A 21,188-nucleotide genomic window follows, 5' to 3' on the forward strand; every position below is an offset into this window, starting at 1 on the left:
ACATTGAATCTATAGATTGCTTTAGGTCAGGGGTCTCCAAACGTTTTACACAGGGGGCCAGTTCACTGTCCCTCAGACCATTGGAGGGCTGCCAAATACAGTGGTCCTCTCACTGACCACCAACGAAAGAGATGCCCCTTCCAGAAGTGCAGTGGGGGCTGGATAAATGGCCTCAGGGGGCTGCATTGCAGCCCGCGGGCAGTAGTTTGGGGATGCCTGCAATGATGTTTATTCTTCCTATCCTTGAACATGGTATATGCTTCTACTTGTTTGTATTGTCCTCAGTTTCTTTTCTCAATGTCTTATAATTTTCTGAGTAAAAGTCTTTTACCTCCTTGGTTAAATTTCCTCCTAGATATTTTATTTTTTTGTTGTTGTTGTTGTTGCAATAGTGAAAGGAATGTTTCCTTAATTTCTATTCCAGACAGTTTATTGTTGCTGTATAAAAATACCACTGATTTCTGAATATTAATTTTATATTTTGCCTTATTACCAAATTCATTTATCACGTATAGTAATTTTTTGACTGAGACTTTAGGGTTTTCTATGTACAGTATCATGTCATCAGCATATAATGATAGTTTTATATATTCTTTTCTGATTTGGATGTCTTTTATTTCTTTTTCTTGTCTGATTGCTGTGGTTAGAACTTCCAGAACTATATTAAATAAGAATGGTGAAAGGGGGCACCCCTGCCTTGTTTCTGATCTTAAGGAGATTGTTCTTAATTTTGGTCCATTGAATATGATGTTGGCTGTGGGTTTGTCATAGATGGCCTTTATTATGTTGAGGTATGTTCACTATATTCCCACTTTCCTGAGAGTTTTGATCACACATGAGTGCTGGATTTTATCATGTGCTTTTTCTTCATCTATTGATATAATTATGTAATTTTTATTCTTCCTTTTGTTTATATGATGAATTACATTTATTGATTTGCAAATATTGTACCAACCCTGACTCCCTAGAAAAAAATCCCACTTAATAATAATGTTTGACCTTTTTAATGTATTGCTCAATCAGATTTGCTAATATTTTCTTGAAAGTTTTAGGATCTATGTTCATGTCTATAGTTTTCTTTCTTTGTAATGTCTTTCTTTTACATGGTTTTGGCATTAGGATAATGCTTGTCTGATAAAAAAAAAAAAAGCTTGGAAGTCTTCCCTTCTCTTGAATTTTTTGAAATGGCTTGAGAAGAATAGGTGTTAATTATGCTTTGAATAATTGTTAAAATTCACCTGTGAAGTCATCTGGTGCAGGGCTTTTGTTTGTTGGCAGATTTTTTATAAATCTTTCCATTTCATTTGTTGTAATTGGTCTGTATAGATTTTCTGATTATTCCAGATTGACATTTGGAAGATTGTACGCTTCTGGGAATTTATCTATTTCACCTAGTTGTACCATGAGCATTTGAAAAGAATGTATGTTCTGTTGCTTTAGGGTGAAATGTCCTGGAGATATCATTAAATCCAGTTAATCTAGTATGTCATTTAAGTCCACTGTTTCTTTGCTTATTTTGTGTCTGAAGGATCTATCCATTGATGTTATTGAGGTATTAAAATCTTCTACTATTATAATATTGCTGTTGATCTTGCCCTTTCTGTCCATCAAAATCTGCTTTATATATTTAGGTGCTCCTATATTAGGTGCATAAATATTTACAATGGTTATGTTCTTCTGTTGCATTGCTCCCTTTATCATTATGTAGTGACCTTATTTATTATTTAATATAACCACTGTTTTACAGGCTATTTTGTGAGGTACAATATTGATACCCCAGCTTTTTTTTTTTCATTTCCATTTGCATGAAATACTTTTTTCTATTTCTTTACTTTTAGTTTATATTTATCTTTTGTTCTGATGTGGATCTCTTGTAGACATCACATATTTGGGGCCTGTTTTCTTATCCATGAAACTACCCTATGTTTTCTAATTGGATCATTTAGTCTATTTACATTTAAGGTTGTTATTGATATGCATTTACTTATTATTGCCCTTTTATTCTTCAAATATACAATCCTCTTTTTCTAGATTCTTTTTTTCCTTTACTCTTTTTACAGCAGACCCTTTAACATTTCTTGCATTACTGGTTTATTGTAAGGAATTCCTTGAGTTTCTTTGTGTTTTTTTTCTTTTTTTGCCTTGGTAGCTTTTTATTTCACTTTCAATTTTTTTTTTTATATAATTTTATTTTTTTAATGGGGTGACATCAATAAATCAGGATACATATATTCAAAGATAACAAGTCCAGGTTATCTTGTCGTTCAATTATGTTGCATACCCACCACCCAAAGTCAGATTGTCCTCTGTCACCTTCTATCTTGTTTTCTTTGTGCCCCTCCCCACCCCCTATCCCTCTCCCATTCCCCCCTCCCCCCCGTAACCACCACACTCTTATCAATGTCTCTTAGTTTCACTATTATGTCCCACCTACGTATGGAATAATACAGTTCCTGTTTTTTTCTGATTTACTTATTTCGCTTCGTATCATGTTATCAAGATCCCACCATTTTGCTGTAAATGTTCCGATGTCATCATTTCTTATGGCTGAGTAGTATTCCATAGTGTATATGCGCCACATCTTCTTTATCCAGTCATCTATTGATGGGATTTTTGGTTGTTTCCATGTCCTGGCCACTGTGAACAATGCTGCAATAAACATGGGGCTGCATGTGTCTTTACGTATCAATGTTTCTGAGTTTTTTGGATATATACCCAGTAGAGGGATTGCTGGGTCATAAGGTAGTTCTATTTTCAGTTTTTTGAGGAACCACCATACTTTCTTCCATAATGGTTGTACTACTTTACATTCCCACCAACAGTGTATGAGGGTTCCTTTTTCTCCACAGCCTCTCCAACATTTGCTGTTACCTGACTTGCTAATAACAGCTAATTGAACAGGTGTGAGGTGGTATCTCATTGCCGTTTTGATTTGCATTTCTCTAATAGCTATAGAAGATGAGCATCTTTTCATATATCTGTTGGCCATTTGTATTTCTTCCTGGGAGAAGTGTCTATTCATATCCTCTTCCCATTTTATTATTGGATTGTTTGTTTGTTTGTTGTTGAGTTTTATGAGTTCTTTGTATATTTTGGATATTAGGCCCTTATCTGAGCTGTCGTTTGAAAAAATCATTTCCCATTTAGTTGGCTTTCTGTTTATTTTGTTATCAGTTTCTCTTGCTGAGCAAAAACTTCTTAGTCTGATGTAGTCCCATTCATTAATTTTTGCCTTCACTTCTCTTGCCATTGGAGTCAAATTCATAAAATGCTCTTTAAAACCCAGGTCCCTGAGTTGAGTACCTATGTCTTCTTCTATGTACTTAATTGTTTCAGGTCTTATGTTTAGATCTTTGATCCATTTTGAGTTAATTTTTGTACAGGGGGAGAGACTGTAGTCCAGTTTCATTCTTTTGCATGTGGCTTTCCAGTTTTCCCAGCACCATTTATTGAAGAGGCTTTCTTTTCTCCATTGTGTGTTGTTGGCCCCTTTATCAAAAATTATTTGACTATATATATGTGGTTTTATTTCTGGACTTTCTATTCTGTTCCATTGGTCTGAGTGTCTATTTTTCTGCCACTACCATGCAGTTTTGATTGTCGTGGCCCTATAATAGAGTTTGAAGTCAGGTATTGAAATGCCCCCAGCTTCATTCTTTTTCTTTAGGATTGCTTTGGCTATTCGGGGTTTTTTATAGTTCCATATAAATCTGATGATTTTCTGCTCTATTTCTTTAAAAAATGTCATTGGAAGTTTGATGGGAATTGCATTAAATTTGTATATTGCTTTGGGTAATATAGCCATCTTGATTATATTTATTCTTCCTAGCCAAGAACAAGGTATATTCTTCCATCTCATTATATCTTTTTCGATTTCCCTTAACAATGGTTTATAGTTTTCATTATATAAGTCCTTTACATTCTTTGTTATGTTTATTCCTAAGTATTTTATTTTTTTTGTTGCAATCGTGAAGGGGATTATTCTTTTGAGTTCCTTCTCAGTTGTTTCATTGTTGGCATATAGAAAGGCTATTGACTTCTGTATGTTAATTTTGTATCCTGAGACCTTACTGTATTGGCTTATTGTTTCTAGTAGTCTTTTTGTGGATTCTTTGGGGTTTTCGATGTATAGTATCATATCATCTGCAAAAAGTGATACTTTTACTTCTTCTTTTCCGATATGGAAGCCTTTTATTTCTTTGTCTTCTCTGATTGCTCTGGCTAGAACCTCTAGTACCACATTAAATAAGAGTGGAGAGAGTGGACAACCCTGTCTTGTTCCTGATTTAAGGGGGAAAGCCTTCAGTTTAGTGCCATTTAATATGATGTTAGCTGATGGTTTATCATATATGGCCTTTATCATGTTGAGATATTTTCCTTCTATACCCATTTTGTTGAGAGTCTTAAACATAAAATTGTGTTGTATTTTATCGAAAGCCTTTTCTGCGTCTATTGATAAGATCATGTGGTTTTTGTTCTTTGTTTTGTTGATATGGTGTATTACATTAACCGTTTTACGTATGTTGAACCATCCTTGAGATTCTGGGATGAATCCCACTTGATCATGATGTATTATTTTTTTAATATGTTGTTGTATTCGATTTGCTAGTATTTTGTTTAGTATTTTAGCATCTGTATTCATTAGAGATATTGGTCTGTAGTTTTCTTTTTTTCTGCCATCCTTGCCTGCTTTTGGTATGAGGGTTATGTTGGCTTCGTAAAATGTGTTTGGAAGTATTGCTTCTTCTTCAATTTTTTGGAAGACTTTGAGTAGAATAGGAACCAAGTCTTCTTTGAATGTTTGATAAAATTCGCTGGTATAACTGTCAGGGCCTGGAATTTTATTTTTGGGGAGGTTTTTAATGGTTTTTTCTATTTCTTCTCTACTGATAGGTCTGTTTAGGCTTTCTGCTTCTTCTTGACTCAGTCTAGGAAGGTTGTATTGTTCTAAAAATTTATCCATTTCTTCTAGGTTGTTGAATTTAGTGGCATAAAGTTTTTCATAGTATTCTACAATAATTCTTTGTATATCTACGGTGTCCGTGGTGATTTCTCCTCTTTCATTTTGGATTTTGTTTATATGAGTTCTTTCTCTTTTTTCCTTGGTAAGTCTTGCCAAGGGTTTGTCAATTTTGTTGATCTTTTCAAAGAACCAGCTCCTTGTTCTATTAATTTTTTCTATAGTTTTTCTGTTCTCTAATTCATTTATTTCTGCTCTGATTTTTATTATCTCCTTTCTTCGGCTGGTTTTGGGTTGTCTTTGTTCTTCTTTTTCTAGTTCCTTAAGGTGGGAAGTTAAGTGGTTCACTTGGGCTCTCTCTTGTTTGTTCATATATGCCTGAAGTGATATGAACTTCCCTCTTATCACTGCTTTTGCTGCATCCCATAGATTCTGATATGTCCTATTGTCTTTTTCATTAGTCTGTATATATCTTTTGATCTCTGCACTTATTTCTTCTTTGACCCATTCGTTTTTTAAAAGTACGTTGTTTAGTTTCCACATTTTTGTGGGATTTTTTTCCTCTTTTTTGCAGTTGAATTCTAGTTTCAAGGCTTTATGATCAGAAAATATGCTTGGTACAACTTCAATTTTTCTGAATTTGCTGATTTTGTTTTTGTGGCCCAACATATGGTCAATTCTTGAGAATGATCCATGTACACTGGAGAAAAATGTATACTCAGTCACTTTGGGATGAAATGTCCTGTAGATGTCTATCATATCCAGGTGCTCTAGTGATTTGTTCAAGGCCACTATGTCTTTGTTGATTCTCTGTTTGGATGACCGATCTAGAGCCGTCAGCGGTGTATTGAGGTCTCCAAGTATGATTGTATTTTTGTCAGTTTTTGTTTTAAGATCAATAAGTAGCTGTCTTATATATTTTGGTGCTCCTTGGTTTGGTGCATATATATTAAGAATTGTTATGTCTTCTTGATTCAGTGTCCCCTTAGCAATTATGAAATGGCCATTTTTGTCTCTGAGTACTTTTCCTGTCTTGTAGTCAGCATTATCCGATATGAGTATTGCTACACCTGCTTTTTTTTGAATGTTCTTTGCTTGGAGTATTGTTTTCCAGCCTTTCACTTTGAATTTGTTTTTATCCTTGTTACTTAGATGAGTTTCCTGTAGGCAGCATACAGTTGGATTTTCTTTTTTAATCCATTCTGCTACTCTGTGCCTTTTTATTGGTGAGTTTATTCCGTTTACATTTAGTGTAATTATTGATACTTGTGAGTTCCCTATTGCCATTTTATATCTTGCTTTCTGTTAGTTTTGTGTCTTGTTTGATCCTTCTCTTTTGTTTTTCTATCTTTTGTTTTTATTTGGTTCTATTCCATACATCTTTGGTCTGTTGCTATCTTTTTTATCTCATGTGCTTCTGTGGTGGTTTTTTCAATGGTAGTTACCTTTGAATAATGAAAAGGGTCCCTACCCTGTTCATTGTAGCGAACTATTTTGTGAGTACTTTTGCACTCCATCGTCCTTTGCTACTGTTAATCTCCATCTTCTCCCCCTCTTTCTTTTTGTTGTTCTCACAGTTTAAATTTGGTTTTATTGTGTTCTTCTTGGAGCTTTTACTTGTGGCTCTGTTTTTTTTTTCTTCTTTGTATCTGATTGGAGAACCCCCTTTAGTAATTCCTGGAGTGGGGGTTTTCTGATGATAAATTCCCTCATCTTTTCTGTATCTGTGAATGTTTTTATTTCTCCTTCATATTTGAAGGTTAGCTTTGATGGGTATAGTATTCGTGGCTGAAAGTTCCTCTCTTTCAGGACTTTAAATATTGGGGTCCACTCTCTTCTAGCTTGTAGAGTATCTGCTGAGAAATCTGATGATAATCTAATGGGCCTTCCTTTATATGTTGTATTCTTCTTTTCCCTGGCTGCCTTGAGAATTTTTTCTTTGCTGTCGGTTTGTGTCAATTTCATTATGATATGCCTTGGAGTAGGTTTGTTGGGGTTAAGAAAACTTGGAGTTCTGTTTGCTTCTTGAACTTGAGGCTTTAGTTCCTTCCACAGGCTTGGGAAGTTCTCATCTATTATTTGTCTGAGTATGTTCTCCATTCCATTTTCTCTCTCTTCTCCCTCTGATATACCTATTATTCTTATGTTATTCTTTTTGATGGAGTCAGATAATTCTTGTAGGGCTATCTCATTTTTTTTAATTTTTGAGTCTCTTTCTTCTTCTCTCTGTTGTGCCTCAAGTTGCTTGTCTTCTATTTCACTAATCCTCTCTTCTATCTGACCTGTTCTATTAGCTAAGCTTGTTACTTCGTTTTTCAGCTCGTGAATTGAGTTTTTCATCTCTGTTTGATTTGTTTTTATAGTTTCAATTTCCTTGGACATATATTCTTTGTGTTCATTGAGTTGTTTTCTGAGCTCCCTAAATTGCCTTTCTGTGTTTTCTTGTATATCTCGGAGGATTTTTAGGATTTCTATCTTGAATTCTCTGTCATTTAGCTCCAAGGTTTCCAATATATTAAATTTTTTCTCCATAGATTTTTCCTCATCTAGCTGTGTTACCTCTCTTTCTTTTGTATCCATGATATTCGATTTTCTCTTCCTTAATGGCATCTGAGGGTGGTTTTGTTGATAGTATTAATGAGATTTAATAAAGAATAAAAAGTTTAAAAAAATAATAAAAAAAAATCGAAAAGAGTTGTTTTTTTTAAAAAAAATTAATAATGAAATAAAGAAAAATAAAATAAAATAAAAATTTAAAAAAAAAAAAAAAAAGGAAATTATTCCCCCCCTCCTTTTTTTCCTCTCCTCTCCTCTCCCCTCTTTCTTGATAAAATCTTGTGATGGACTGTGAATTATAACAAACAATGCCTGTGATGGAGGGCCTGAATTGGGGAAAAGTAATAAAGGGGCAAAAAAAAAAAAAGAAAGAAAAACGAAAAAAAAAAGAGCGTATGGACCCACAAAAAGCAAATAAGGAAAAAATTTGGGTCAAGAATAAAATGATTTGCTTTTAGGTGTTGGTTGTCTAAGAGTTATGATGAGAGGATTAAGAGGAAAACGGAAAAATGGGGGGACAAATTAAAAAATTACTATTGTATTTAGTGGAACAAGAACTAGATAATATGGAGAGCCAGGGATGGGAGCACTGCTAGTGAGTTAAAAAGGTGAAGTAAAAACCCCCCAAAATGCCACAAACATAAGTTTGAGTCCCAGATAAGATAATTTGTTTGTTATTGAGGTTTGAATGAGAGGAGATGTAAAGGAGAAAGGAAGAAACTAATATAGAGGGAGAAAAGAAAGAAAGAGAGAGAGAAAAAAAGAGGGAACCACTAAAAGAAGAAAAAAGAAAGGAGAGAGAGAGAGAGAGATTTAAGGGTTTTGGAGTGCAACCCTCATAGAGAGAAAGCCAGAGAAGAGAAAAGATAATGGGAGATGTAACACTTATGGGTAGTGTAGTTCAAGGAGAGGAGAGAGTAAGACCGATAGAGAGTTAATCGGCCAAATTGGAGGAGGAAAAAAAAAGTATCAAGAATGAAGATAAGAGAAACAAACGAACAAATATAATAAAATGGGATAGGTTATAAAGTCTGCATATTATTCTTGATTTTGAGAGGTTATCTTCTTGCTTTTTCTTTTCTCTCCCTCTTCCTGGTCGGTGACTCTGTACCCCGGGTTTTGCCCCTTTGCCACGCTCAGGTGGAGGTTTGCAGTTGATAAGTCTCTATGGCAATGTCATGTATTGTGCTTTAGTCTCGTTGGCAGTCGAGGCTATTAGCATTTATAGGCTCTGACAGTGAGAGAGTCCGTGTTCCTGGAGCCTTTCTCCTAGTCTTTCCTTCCTCAATTAGTAGTCTGATAATCCAGCTATGGGGTTGCTGCTGCCTCTGCCTGGATAGTAAGAGGCTCAAAGAGCTGGCAACTCCCCACTCTATTTCCACTCAGCACAGGGCTCTGGGTAAGGCTCAGTCAGTCAGAGCTGCTAGCATAATCAGGCGGGCTTTCCGGCCATTCAAAGACCTCTGGCTCTGCCACTCTGTCCGGTAACACAAGCGGGCGCCCACTTCTGGGGCGCTTGGAGGAAACTCTCACTCACTGGCTGTGCATGCAGACCAGGATATCCGGCCAGCAGTCTCACGCTCTGAGGGAAACCCCCAACCGCAGGGAAAAGTTGCAGCGTTGGAATTGAGTCTCGCTCCGTCTCCGTGCGCGGCTTTTGCAAGGCGCTGGGGTGGCCCGAGATTCTGCTTTGGCCCACACAAAGGCCCCTGACTCTGCCCCTCTGTGCGACAACACGGGCGCGCACTGCCGAGGCACTCGGAGGAATCGCTCACTCCTTATCTGCGCGCGCAAACCAGGATATGAGGCCGGCCACGTTTTCCTCTGAGTGAAACACCCTCCAGTACGGAAAATCTCCACCGTTGGAATTAGTTCTCACTCCCTCCCGTGCATGGCTTTCCCAGGGCGCTGGGGCTGCCCAGAGACTCTGCCCTCGGCCCACAGAAAGGCCTCTGACCCTGCCTCTCCGTGGGGCAACACGGGCACCCTCTTCCGGGGCTTAGGAAGAAATCTCTCGCCCACTAACTGCGCACCAACCAGGAGACCGGGTAAAATGTCCGCGCCGCTTGTCTTTCTTTGTTTGGGTTTGGCGCGAGTGTTAGCTTGTATTGCCCGGGTTGGCACAGGATCAGATTTTCCTTGGCTTGGATCTTCGTGCCACAGCCTGGTTCGGCCGTTTGTGTCGCGGCCTGGATGTATTCACCCCCTTTGCCCGCCTCAGTCTCTATATTCACAGTTACCAGAGAAAGCCGCCCTGTTTAGGTTAGTGAGGAAGGTGGAGCATTTCTTACTCCCTATTTCCTTCGGGGTTTGGTTATATATTTAGCCAATTTTTCACTCAATCATACCTTTGGGTGTATTGCGAAGCATCTGGAAGCTCCAAGTATAGGTTTTTCTGTTTCTGTTTGAAGATCTTGTTGAGTTTTGGGGGAGATTTATCGGTATCGCTTCCTACCCCGCCATTACTCTCCACTTTCAATTTTAAATGATACCCTTGCTGGATAAAGTACTCTTGGTTTTAGGTTCTTCCTTTGCATCACTTTGGATATTTCTTGCCAATCCCTTATTTTTTTTTTACTTATTTATGTTTTTTTTATTTTTTTTATTAAATTTAATGCAGTGACATTGATAAATCAGGGTACATATGTTGAGGGAAAATATCTCTAGATTATTTTGACATTTGATTGTGCTGTATACCCCTCCCGCAAAGTTAAATTGTCTTCTGTCATCTTCTATCTGGTTTTCTTTGTGCCGCTCCCCTCCCCTAACCCCTCTCTCCTTCTTCACCCCCTCCCCCCTCTCCCAACCTCCCGCCCCTGTTGCCATCACATTCTTGTTCATGTCTCTGAGTCTCATTTTTATGTCCCTTCTATGTATGGATTCATCTTAGTATTTTTTTTTTCTGATTTACTTATTTCACTCCGTATAATGTTGTCAAGGTCAATCCATGTTATTGTAAATGATCCGATGTCATCATTTCTTATGGCTGAGTAGTATTCCATAGTATATATGTACCAAAGCTTTTTAATCCACTCGTCCTCTGACGGACACTTGGGCTGTTTCCAGATCTTCACTATTGTGAACAATGCTGCCACAAACATGCAGGTGCATTTCTCCTTTTCGATCTGTTCTATGGTGTCCTTGGTGTATATTCCTAAAAGTGGGATAGCTGGGTCAAAAGGCAGTTCGATTTTCAGATTTTTGAGGAATCTCCATACTGTTTTCCACAGTGGCTGCACCAGTCTGCATTCCCACCAGCAGTGCAGGAGGGTTCCCTTTTCTCCACATCCTCGCCAGCACTTATTCTGTGTTGTTTTGTTGATAAGCGCCATTCTGACTGGTGTGAGGTGATATCTCATTGTGGTTTTAATTTGCATTTCTCTAATTATTAGTGATGTTGAGCATTTTTTTATATGCCTATTGGCCATCTGTATGTCCTCTTTGGAGAAGTGTCTATTCATCTCTTTTGCCCATTTTTGGATTGGGTTGTTTGTCTTCCTGGTGTTGAGTTTTACAAGTTCTTTATAAATTTTGGTTATTAACCCCTTATCAGACGTATTGTCAAATATATTCTCCCATTGTGTAGTTTGTCTTTTTATTCTGTTCTTGTTGTCTTTAGCTGTGCAAAAGCTTTTTAGTTTGATATAGTCCCATTTGTTTATCCTGTCTTTTATTTCACTTCCCCGTGGAGATAAATCAGCAAATATATTGCTCCGAGAGATGTCGGAGAGCTTACTGCCTATGTTTTCTTCTAAGATGCTTATGGTTTCAGGGCCTACATTCAAGTCTTTTATCCATTTTGAGTTTATTTTTGTGAGTGGTGTAAGCTGGTGATCTAGTTTCATTTTTTTGCAGGTAGCTGTCCAATTTTCCCAACACCATTTGTTAAAGAGGCTGTCTTTACTCCATTGTATTTCCTTACCTCCTTTGTCAAATATCAGTTGTCCATAGAGCTGTGGGTTTATTTCTGGGTTCTCTGTTCTGTTCCATTGATCTATATGCCTGTTCTTATGCCAGTACCAGGCTGTTTTGAGTACAACGGCCTTGTAGTATAACTTGATATCAGGAAGTGTGATACCTCCAACTTTATTCTTCTTTTTTATGATTGCTGAGGCTATTCGTGTCCTCTTCTGGTTCCATATAAATTTTTGGAATAAGTGATCTATATCTTTGAAGTATGTCATTGGTATTTTAATTGGTATTGCATTGAATTTATAGATTGCTTTGGGTAATATAGACATTTTAATGATGTTTATTCTTCCTAACCATGAGCACGGTATATGCTTCCACTTGTTTGTATCTTCCTTGATCTCTTTTATCAATGCTTTGTAATTTTCCGAGTACAAGTCTTTCGTCTCCTTGGTTAAGTTTACTCCTAGGTACTTTATTTTTTTGGTTGTAATTGTGAAGGGGATTGTTTCCTTAATTTCTCTTTCTGACTGTTCATTGTTGGTGTATAAAAATGCTTCTGATTTCTGAGTATTGATTTTATATCCTGCCACTTTGCTGAATTTATTTATCAGGTCCAGTAGTTTTTTGACTGAGACTTTAGGGTTTTCTATATACAATATCATATCATCTGCAAATAATGATAGTTTTACTTCTTCTTTTCCAACTTGAATGCCTTTTATTTCTTCTTCTTGTCTGATTGTTGTGGCTAGGACTTCCAGGACTATGTTAAATAAGAGTGGTGAAAGGGGGCACCCCTGCCTTGTTCCTGATCTTAAGGGTATTGCTTTTAATTTTTGCCCATTGAGTATGATGTTGGCTGTGGGTTTCTCATAGATGGCTTTTATCATGTTGAGGTATGTTCCCTGTATTCCCACTTTGCTGAGAGTTTTGTTCATGAATGGGTGCTGGATTTTATCAAATGCTTTTTCTGCATATACTGAAATTATCATATGGTTTTTCTCCTTCTTTTTGTTTATGTGATGAATCACATTGTTTGATATACGAATATTGTACCAGCCTTGCCTCACCAGGATAAATCCCACTTGATCATGGTGTATGATTTTTTCCATATATTGTTGGATCTGGTTTGCTAATATTTTGTTGAGGATTTTAGCATCTATATTCATCAGCGATATTGGCCTATAATTTTCTTTCTTTGTGTTGTCTTTGCCTGGTTTTGGAATCAGAATTATACTCGCCTCATAAAAGGAGCTTGGAAGTCTTCCTTCCTCTTGAATTTTTTGAAATAGTTTGAGAAGGATAGGAGTTAGTTCTTCTTTGAATATTTGGTAGAATTCCGTTGTGAAGCCATCGGGCCCTGGACTTTTCTTTGTTGGGAGTTTTTTGATAACTGTTTCGATCTCCTTTGGTGTAATCGGTCTGTTTAGGTTTTCTGATTCTTCCAGATTGATTTTTGGAAGATTGTATGTTTCAAGGAATTTGTCCATTTCATCTAGGTTGTCTAGTTTTTTGGCATACAGTTCTTCATAGTATTTTCTTACAATATTTTGTATTTCTGTTGTGTCAGTTATTATTTCTCCTCTCTCATTTCTAATTTTATTTATTTGAGTTCTCTCTCTCTTTTTCTTGGTGAGTCTACTTAAAGGTTCATCAATCTTGTTTACCTTTTCAAAGAACCAGCTCCTAGTTTCATTGATCCTCTGTATCATTTCTTTAGCCTCTATGTCACTTATTTCTGCTCTGATCTTTATTATTTTCTTCCTTCTACTACATTTGGGCTTTACTTGCTGTTCTTTTTCTAATTCTTTTAGATGCAGGGTTAAGTTGTTTATTTGAGCTTTTTCTAGCTTCTGAATGTGTGCCTGTAGTGCTATGAACTTCCCTCTCAGCACTGCTTTCACTGTGTCCCATAAATTTTGAGTTGTTGTATGCTCATTGTCATTCGTTTCTAGGAATTTTTTTATTTCTTCTTTGATCTCATTCTTAATCCATTCATTATTTAGCACCCTGCTATTTAGTTTCCATATGTTTGAGAATTTTTGAGCTTTTCTGCTGTGATTCAATTCTAGTTTCATGCCGTTGTGATCAGAGAAGGTGCTTGATATGATTTCAGTCTTCTTAAATTTGTTGAGAGCACTTTTGTGCCCTAACATGTGGTCTATCCTAGAGAATGTACCATGAGCTCTTGAAAAGAATGTATATTCTGATGCTTTAGGGTGAAAGGATCTGAAGATATCTATTAAATCTAGTTTATCTAGTGTTTCCAATAAGTCTGCTGTTTCTTTGTTAATTTTCTTTCTTGAGGATCTATCTAGTGATGTTAGTGGGGTATTGAAATCTCCTACTATTATAGTATTGCTGTTGATCTCGCCCTTTAAATCCATCAAAGTCTGTTTTATATATTTGGGTGCTCCTATATTAGGTGCATAGATATTTATAATAGTTATATCTTCCTGTTGGATTACTCCCTTTATCATTATGTAGTGGCCTTCTTTATCTCTTACTATATCCTTTGTTTTAAAGTCCAATTTGTCTGATATAAGTATTGCTACCCCAGCTTTTTTTTCATTTCTGTTTGCATGAAATGTTTTTTTCCATCCTTTTACCTTCAATCTATGTGTGTCTTTTGTTCTAAGGTGTGTCTCTTGTAGACAACAGATGTATGGGTCCTGTTTTCTTATCCACGCAGCTACCCTATGTCTTTTGATTGGATCATTTAATTCATTTACATTTAAGGTTATTATTGATATGTAGTTGTTTATTGCCATTTTCTTCTTTAAAGGTGTATTCCTTTTTTTGCTATATTCTTTTCCAATTTTGATCTGTTTACAACAGGCCCCTTAACATTTCTTGCAGTGTTGGTTTGGTTGTAATGAATTCCTTGAGTTGTTTTTTGTCTGGGAAGCTTTTTAGTTCTCCTTCGATTTTAAATGATATCCTTGCTGGATAAAGTAGTCTTGGTTGTAGGTTCTTGTTCTGCATTACTTTGAATATTTCTTGCCATTCCCTTCTGGCCTCAAGTGTTTCTGTTGAGAAGTCAGATGTCATCCTTATGGGGGCTCCTTTGTAGGTGATAACTTTTTTTTCTCTTGCAGCTTTTAATATTTTCTCTTTATCGCTTAGCTTTGGTATTTTAATTATGATGTGTCTTGGTGTAGTTTTCTTTGGGTTTCTCTTTAATGGAGTTCTCTGTGCTTCTTGGACTTGTAAGAGTTTCTCTTGCATTAATTTAGGGAAGTTTTCAGTTATGATATGATTGAACAAAGTCTCTATCCCTTGTTCTTGCCAATCCCTTTTGATCTCAAGTGTTTCTGTTGAGAAGTCTTATGTCATACTAATAGAGGTTCCTTTGTAGATAATTATCGGCTTTTCTTTTGCAGCTTTTAGTATTCTTTTTTTGTCTCTTAACTTTGGCACTTTAATTATGATGTGTCTTGGTATAGGCCTTCTTGGGTTTCTCTTTAATGAGATTCTGTGTTTCTTGAACTTGTGTGACTTTTTCCTTCATCAATTTAGAGAAGTTTTTAGCTATGGTTTCTTGAAACATGTTCTCTATCCCTTGTGCATTCTCTTCTCCTTCAGGAAACATTATGATGCGAATGTTGTTCCTCTTCAAGTTGTCACAGAAGTCTTTTAGGTTTTCCTCATTCTTTTTGAGCTTCTTTTATTTTTACTGCTCCGCTTCCTTGTTTTTTGTTTATCTTGTCCTTTAAATTGCAGATTTGATACTCTGCTTTATCCAGCCTGCTATTGATTTCTTTTAGTATAATCTTCATTCCTGATATTGTATTTTTTATTTCTGACTGGTTCCTTTTTATGATTTTAATGTCCTTTCTGATGCTTGCTATCTCTATATTTAGGTGCTCATTTTGTCCATATATTGTTGCTCTATGATCCTTGAGTATCCTAAAAATTATTGTTTTAAAATCTGGATCTAGTAGTTTGGTACTTCCATCTCATTTAGTTATTTTTCTGGGGATTTGTCTTGCTGATTTATTTGGGTTGTATTTCTCTGTCTGAAAATTTTGTCCATGTTTTAAATAGTGTGGTTTGACTTTGAAATTTTTGTGGTATCTTTATAAAAAAGATTTGCTCAGTGGTACTAATTTCCAGACCATATATTTTTCTTGTTCTAGGAATGCCTTTGGAGGACGCTATTTTCTCTCTTGTATGTGAGTATTAAATGTGGTTGGTCCATTTTTGGCTATGTTTTTCCCTTCAGGTTGGCTGGCTCTAAGGTCAACCTTGATCATATGCATTAAACACTGTACAATGTCTGTTCTGTTGGGCAAATTTATTCTCCACAGTATTTGATGCCTGCTAGACTCCATCTTTGAGCATGTTGCTTATGTAGCTAGCTGAGTCTATAGTTGGTGTGTGTGCCACCCACTACCATTTGCGTTGGCTCTAGATCTTCTTGGGTAGATTCAGCTGTTGTTTGTAACCAGCTGTGGGCTACCTGTCTGCAGCTACTGCACATTTTATTTTTTGTATATTTGTTTTTTGTGACAGGTTAATGTGAGAAGGGCCAACCTCTATTATAAGGATAAACTTTCCCCTACTTAGTTGACAACAGCTTTATACAAATCCCAAGCTCTGCAATATTTGTCTCCACATTTATGCTGCTTTTCCTCTTGTTGTTGCTGCCAGGTCTTCCCACAGAGTCTTTTGTAGTAAGACCATAGTGTTGGCTCAGAATGACTTCACCAATTCAACCCCTCTTCAGTTTGCATGGTTGGTGCATTAGGGAAGCTGAAGTTGTAAATACAGTGTTAGTGGGACCCCCTACTTCAGGGGTCTCTTGGTCAGAAGCTCAGTATTGGAAATGTGGCCTCTATTCCAGAGATTAATCCTTCAGCCAGTACTGTATACTCAAATTTTATTTCACTCCAACAAGGTGACTATCAGGTTCATGCCAAGTGTGGCCAACAGTATCCTCTGCAGAAGTTCTTTCAGCTCATGAGACCCTGGTCTCAGGGAGGAAGACCAAGAGAGTCCACTCCTGAGACTGATTGTGTCCCACCTGAAGGTGGCTAAGCCCCTAAACTAGATCTAACAATATAATCACAAGGAATCACATGTTAAATATCCATGATGCAAGTCTCTATCCCTTCCCCCTGTGGAATCTAACCTAGCAAAGCAGGATATCTACCACACCTTCTGATTGTGAAGCTCCACACTATCCAATGCACATGATCTGCTGTGCCAGTGCTGATCATAGAGAGTGAAACTTGCCTCAGCTGAGCTAGGTGTGAGGAGCATTTCTTTGGGATACCACTCTAACGAGGACTGTTGGGTCCTGAACCTACGCTTTCTGTAGCTGGCAACTGGATGTGCCAGCCCTGGGCCTCCCAGGAAGAACCTAGTGTAGACTAGAGGGTGACATTGCCTGTGACTGGTCTTCAGCAACCTTCTTGGAGCTACAAGCAATCCAGAGTTTGTTGTTGACTCTGCTAGGCCCAGGGACACATGGAAATACCCAGCTGCACTCATAAGCTGAGTTTTAACCACATTGGGCCTAGAAGAAGGTCTACTTAAAAGGCCAAGTTTCCTTGAGTCTCGCCTCCTGCAGCCTCTGTCTGCTGACTGCTTGTTGGGCTCAGCCACTAAAAAAACCTCTGCTATGTTCTAGCACCTGCATCAATTCAAGGGTTAAGAAGGGTGGTGGTTGTGGCTTCCTACCCTCAGCCCCAGGTTTTAGTCTGTCCAGAGTTTTTTCACAGACCTCAGTAGACTGTGACTCCCAGAGTTCCAGAGGGTGTGGTCTCTAAGTCCCAGAGTTGTTGAAGAGGCTTTCTTTTCTCCATTGTGTGTTTTTGGCTCCTTTGTCAAATATTAGTTATATATGTGTGTGTGTGTGTGTGTGTGTACATATATATATATATATATATATATATATATATATATATATATATATATATAGTTTTATATATTGTATATACTATATATATATAGTTTTTATATAGAGAGTATATAGTTTTATATATATAGTTTTATTTCAGGACTCTCAATTCTGTTCCATTGCTCTGTATGTCAGTTTATTTATTTATTTATTTATTTATTTATTTATTTATTTATAACTTTTTATTCATTTTAATGGGGTGACAATAAATCAGGGTACATATGTTCAAAGAAAACATCTCCAGGTTATCTTGTCATTCAGTTTTGTTGCATATCCATCACACAGAGTCAAATTGTCCTCTGTCACCTTCTATGTGGTTTTCATTGTGCCCCTCTCATCCTCCATCTCCTTCCCTCTCCTCCTCCCTTCCCATCCCCAGTAACCACCACACTCTAAGTCCCAGAGTTGTAGTCTGCCTGCAGTTTATAGTTTCTACTGAGTCCCCCATGAGGTGGAAGCACCAGTTTTAGAGTCAGGAGCATGTGGGGGGAAAGTTCCATTCTTAACACCAGAAAACTGAGTCACTGATGTGACCCCTACTTTCTGGCATCTCAGAATGACCATTGCTATGACTGGAGCTAGAGAGACTTCTGAGGATGAGAGCAGAGCAGGTGCTTTTCCCCAGGCTGATGCCACACAGAGGGGACTCTCTGCCCAAGGAAGATGGCTACTGCAGTATTGGAGAATGAATCAGCACAAGGGTTCCAGTAGCCGTCCCCCACAGTGTCTCTTCCTGGGCATTCAACGTTACACTCTCCTCATGCACCTCTAATCCTCTCAGCTCTTCCTCCACCACAGCCTGGATAAGTGGCTGTGAATGAGATTTCTCCCTTTAAGATGGAGTCTGTATCTCTGAAATCTTAGTCTCTTTCTCACAGACAGAAACCCTGCTCTTTTCACCACCAAATGCTGTCTGGGGCCCCTCTTCTAGGCTCTGGGCCTGGGGATGAGCACTTACACCTCTCAGGGTGACCCTCCCTACAGTAAAAGTCCATTTGGAACCTCAGCCACCTCTCACTCCTGAAAGCAGGGCAGCCCTCTCTGTGTTTCTGCCCTTCCTACTTTTATTAGTGTGGCTTCTTCTGTGATCCTTGGTTATGGACTCTTCTTTGTTTAGTCCAAAATTAGTTTTTCAAGATGATTGTTCTTAAATCAATTTGTAATTCCATTTGACTTTGGGAGGTGGCAGTTGGAACGTCTGCCTACTCCTTTGCCCTCTTAAGATTCTCCCAGTGGATATATCTTGCAGAGTCCTAGTCCCTCAGTTGGGATAACACTGGAGAATTCTGCACTGCCTTCATCCAGAATTCCCCAGAAAGACTGAACTGCAGTTGTCCACTGTAGTAACTGGCTTGAGAACAAAAACTTTATTGACTTCCTTTCTTTATTGTCAAACTTCTGCTTCCTTATCAATACATAATAGGATCATTTTTAATGGATAATTTGCTCTGTAATCATTATTTCAGGTTCTGTTTGGTAGAAGAAACTCAAACCAAGATAAAACAAAATGTGCTGAAAATTATCAGAAAAAACTTAACTGATCTTTGAAAATAAAATTTCTATTCTTCTCTTTAAACTTCTTTTTTTCCCATTTTAAAGTAAAACTGGAACAGTAGAGCTATTATGCTGTATGTAGTTTTCTGTCGCTCCTTTTAGATTTTTTTTCACTTCTCCATAGCAAGTAAGAGAAGATGTCAAGATTTAAGTAGCTAAGGAGACTGCCCTGGTGGTAGGCTTGTGGTGGATAACATCAACTTTATTTTTCTTCCTTGAAAAATGTATAGAAAAATGCATTATGTCACTTTAGTAAAAAAATTACAAAAAAAAAACCCCAAAACAAACTCACCATTATATTTAAGTAATTATGAGGCTATTCTAGACAACAGCATTGAAATTCAGATATATTTTGTGGAAGGGATATTTCATTATCATTATACTTACAGTTATTGTGCAAACATTTAAGTGACTCACCTTGGGATTTGGCCTAAAGTTTGTAGACATGTTGTGTTCTCCAGTGAAGTGAGGGTTATATTAAATGGAAGGTTACTATGTAAAAAAAATTAAGTTACAGCATTTTTCCCTGACAAGGTAGCTTAGTGGGTTAGAGTGTCATCTTGATAGGCCAAAGTTATGGATTTCATTCCCCTGTCAGGGCACATACAAGAATCAACCAACTAATTAATGAATATAAGTGCAACAAAACCAGAATAGTTTTCTCTCATATTTATAAATAAAAATATTAAAAGAAATAGAACATTTTTATAATGTAAATGTTAAAAAGAATAAAGAAATTAAGTATGTGGTCCAAATATACACAACCTTGCTCTTTGTAGTTCATGTGACAAAAACAAAGTCTGTCAATCTCCTTTGACTAGTGTTTATTTTTTTTCTGTCATAAGTTACAGGTATTGCATAAGCATGCAACACTGAGATTTTTATTTTGTTTCATTCATTTCCAAAGATCAATTCTAAATGTATTTCCATGCATAAAAAACAGGAGATTAACAATGAGTCCATTCTGCAGTTTTACAAATCTAGTAAGATATTCAGTATCAGAAGTCTTAGCAACTCATTCTATATTAATTGAGTTGGGAGGATTCTGCTGTGTCAGTGTATCATATAGTGTTATTTGTAGTAATGCTAATACTAACATAGAGAAGAAAAAAAATACAGATCTAATGTATCTTGAGTTCTGAGAAAAATATAACATGATCAAATTTGCCTTGTATTTTATTAGGCTTGTGACTTGCTATTTCTCAGTGCTGGAAAAGGTCTTTGGGTGAGCAAGTGCCTATGCTTTTCTGAGAAGGAAGTATGTGGAACACCAACAATCTCACTGAGTCATTTATGTCAACTTGTTGGTCCTTAGAACTCTGTATTTATAGGTCAACTTTCACCACTTTAATTTATTTAGACTGGATAAAAGAAGAAAAAGCATTGCTTTTGTTTGCTTTATTTTAATTTTTTTTACTTTTTAATTATGCTTGTTTTTCTAATTTTTAAATTTATTTAGAAAATTAACTTTAACAGGGTGACATTGATCAATAAGAGTACATAGGTTTCAGCTAAATATCTCTATAGCATTTAAACTGTTGATTATTATAAAAAACCATCACTGAAAATCAAATCATTTTCTATTACCTTATATTTTTCTTCCCTACACCCTTTCCCACACCCCCTTTCTCTTTCCCTCCTCCGGAAACTCTACACTTAGCTCTTATTTATGTACATGAGTCCCAGTTTTATATCCCAATTTAGTGCAAAATTATACAGTTCTTAGCTTTTCCTGATTCACTTATTTCAATCAGAATAATATTCTCAACATCTATTCATGCTGTCATAAATGGCAACATATCGTTTTTTTACGATGCAGTAGTATTCCATAATAAATGTCCCACTTCTTCCTTCTCCAATCCTCTATTGAAGGACACTTTCCTTGTTTCCACATCTTTGCCAATGTAAATAATGCTGCGATGAACATGAGGGCTCATGTTTCTTTACACACCTTTTCTTATCTTTTCTTTTCTTATTTTAGCTTTAAGTGTAGATACCCAGTAGAAGGATTTCTGTGTCATATGGTAATTCTATTTCTAATTTTCTGAGAAATTACCATACTTTCTTCTATAATGGTTGTGCTAATTTTCATATACAGCAGCGAATGAGGGTTTCATTCTTCACAGCTTCTCCAACACTTGTTATTACCTGTCTTGTTTATAAAAGCTAATCTAACAGGTGTGAGGTGGTATCTCATTGTAGTTCTGATTTGCATTTCTCTACTAGCTAGTGAAGATGAGACTCTTTTCATGTATCTGTTGGCTATTCTTATGTCTTCTTGGGAGAAGTGTCTGTTCAGGTTCT

The sequence above is a fragment of the Saccopteryx leptura genome, chromosome X (assembly GCF_036850995.1).
Source record: "Saccopteryx leptura isolate mSacLep1 chromosome X, mSacLep1_pri_phased_curated, whole genome shotgun sequence".
Classification (NCBI taxonomy): domain Eukaryota; kingdom Metazoa; phylum Chordata; class Mammalia; order Chiroptera; family Emballonuridae; genus Saccopteryx; species Saccopteryx leptura.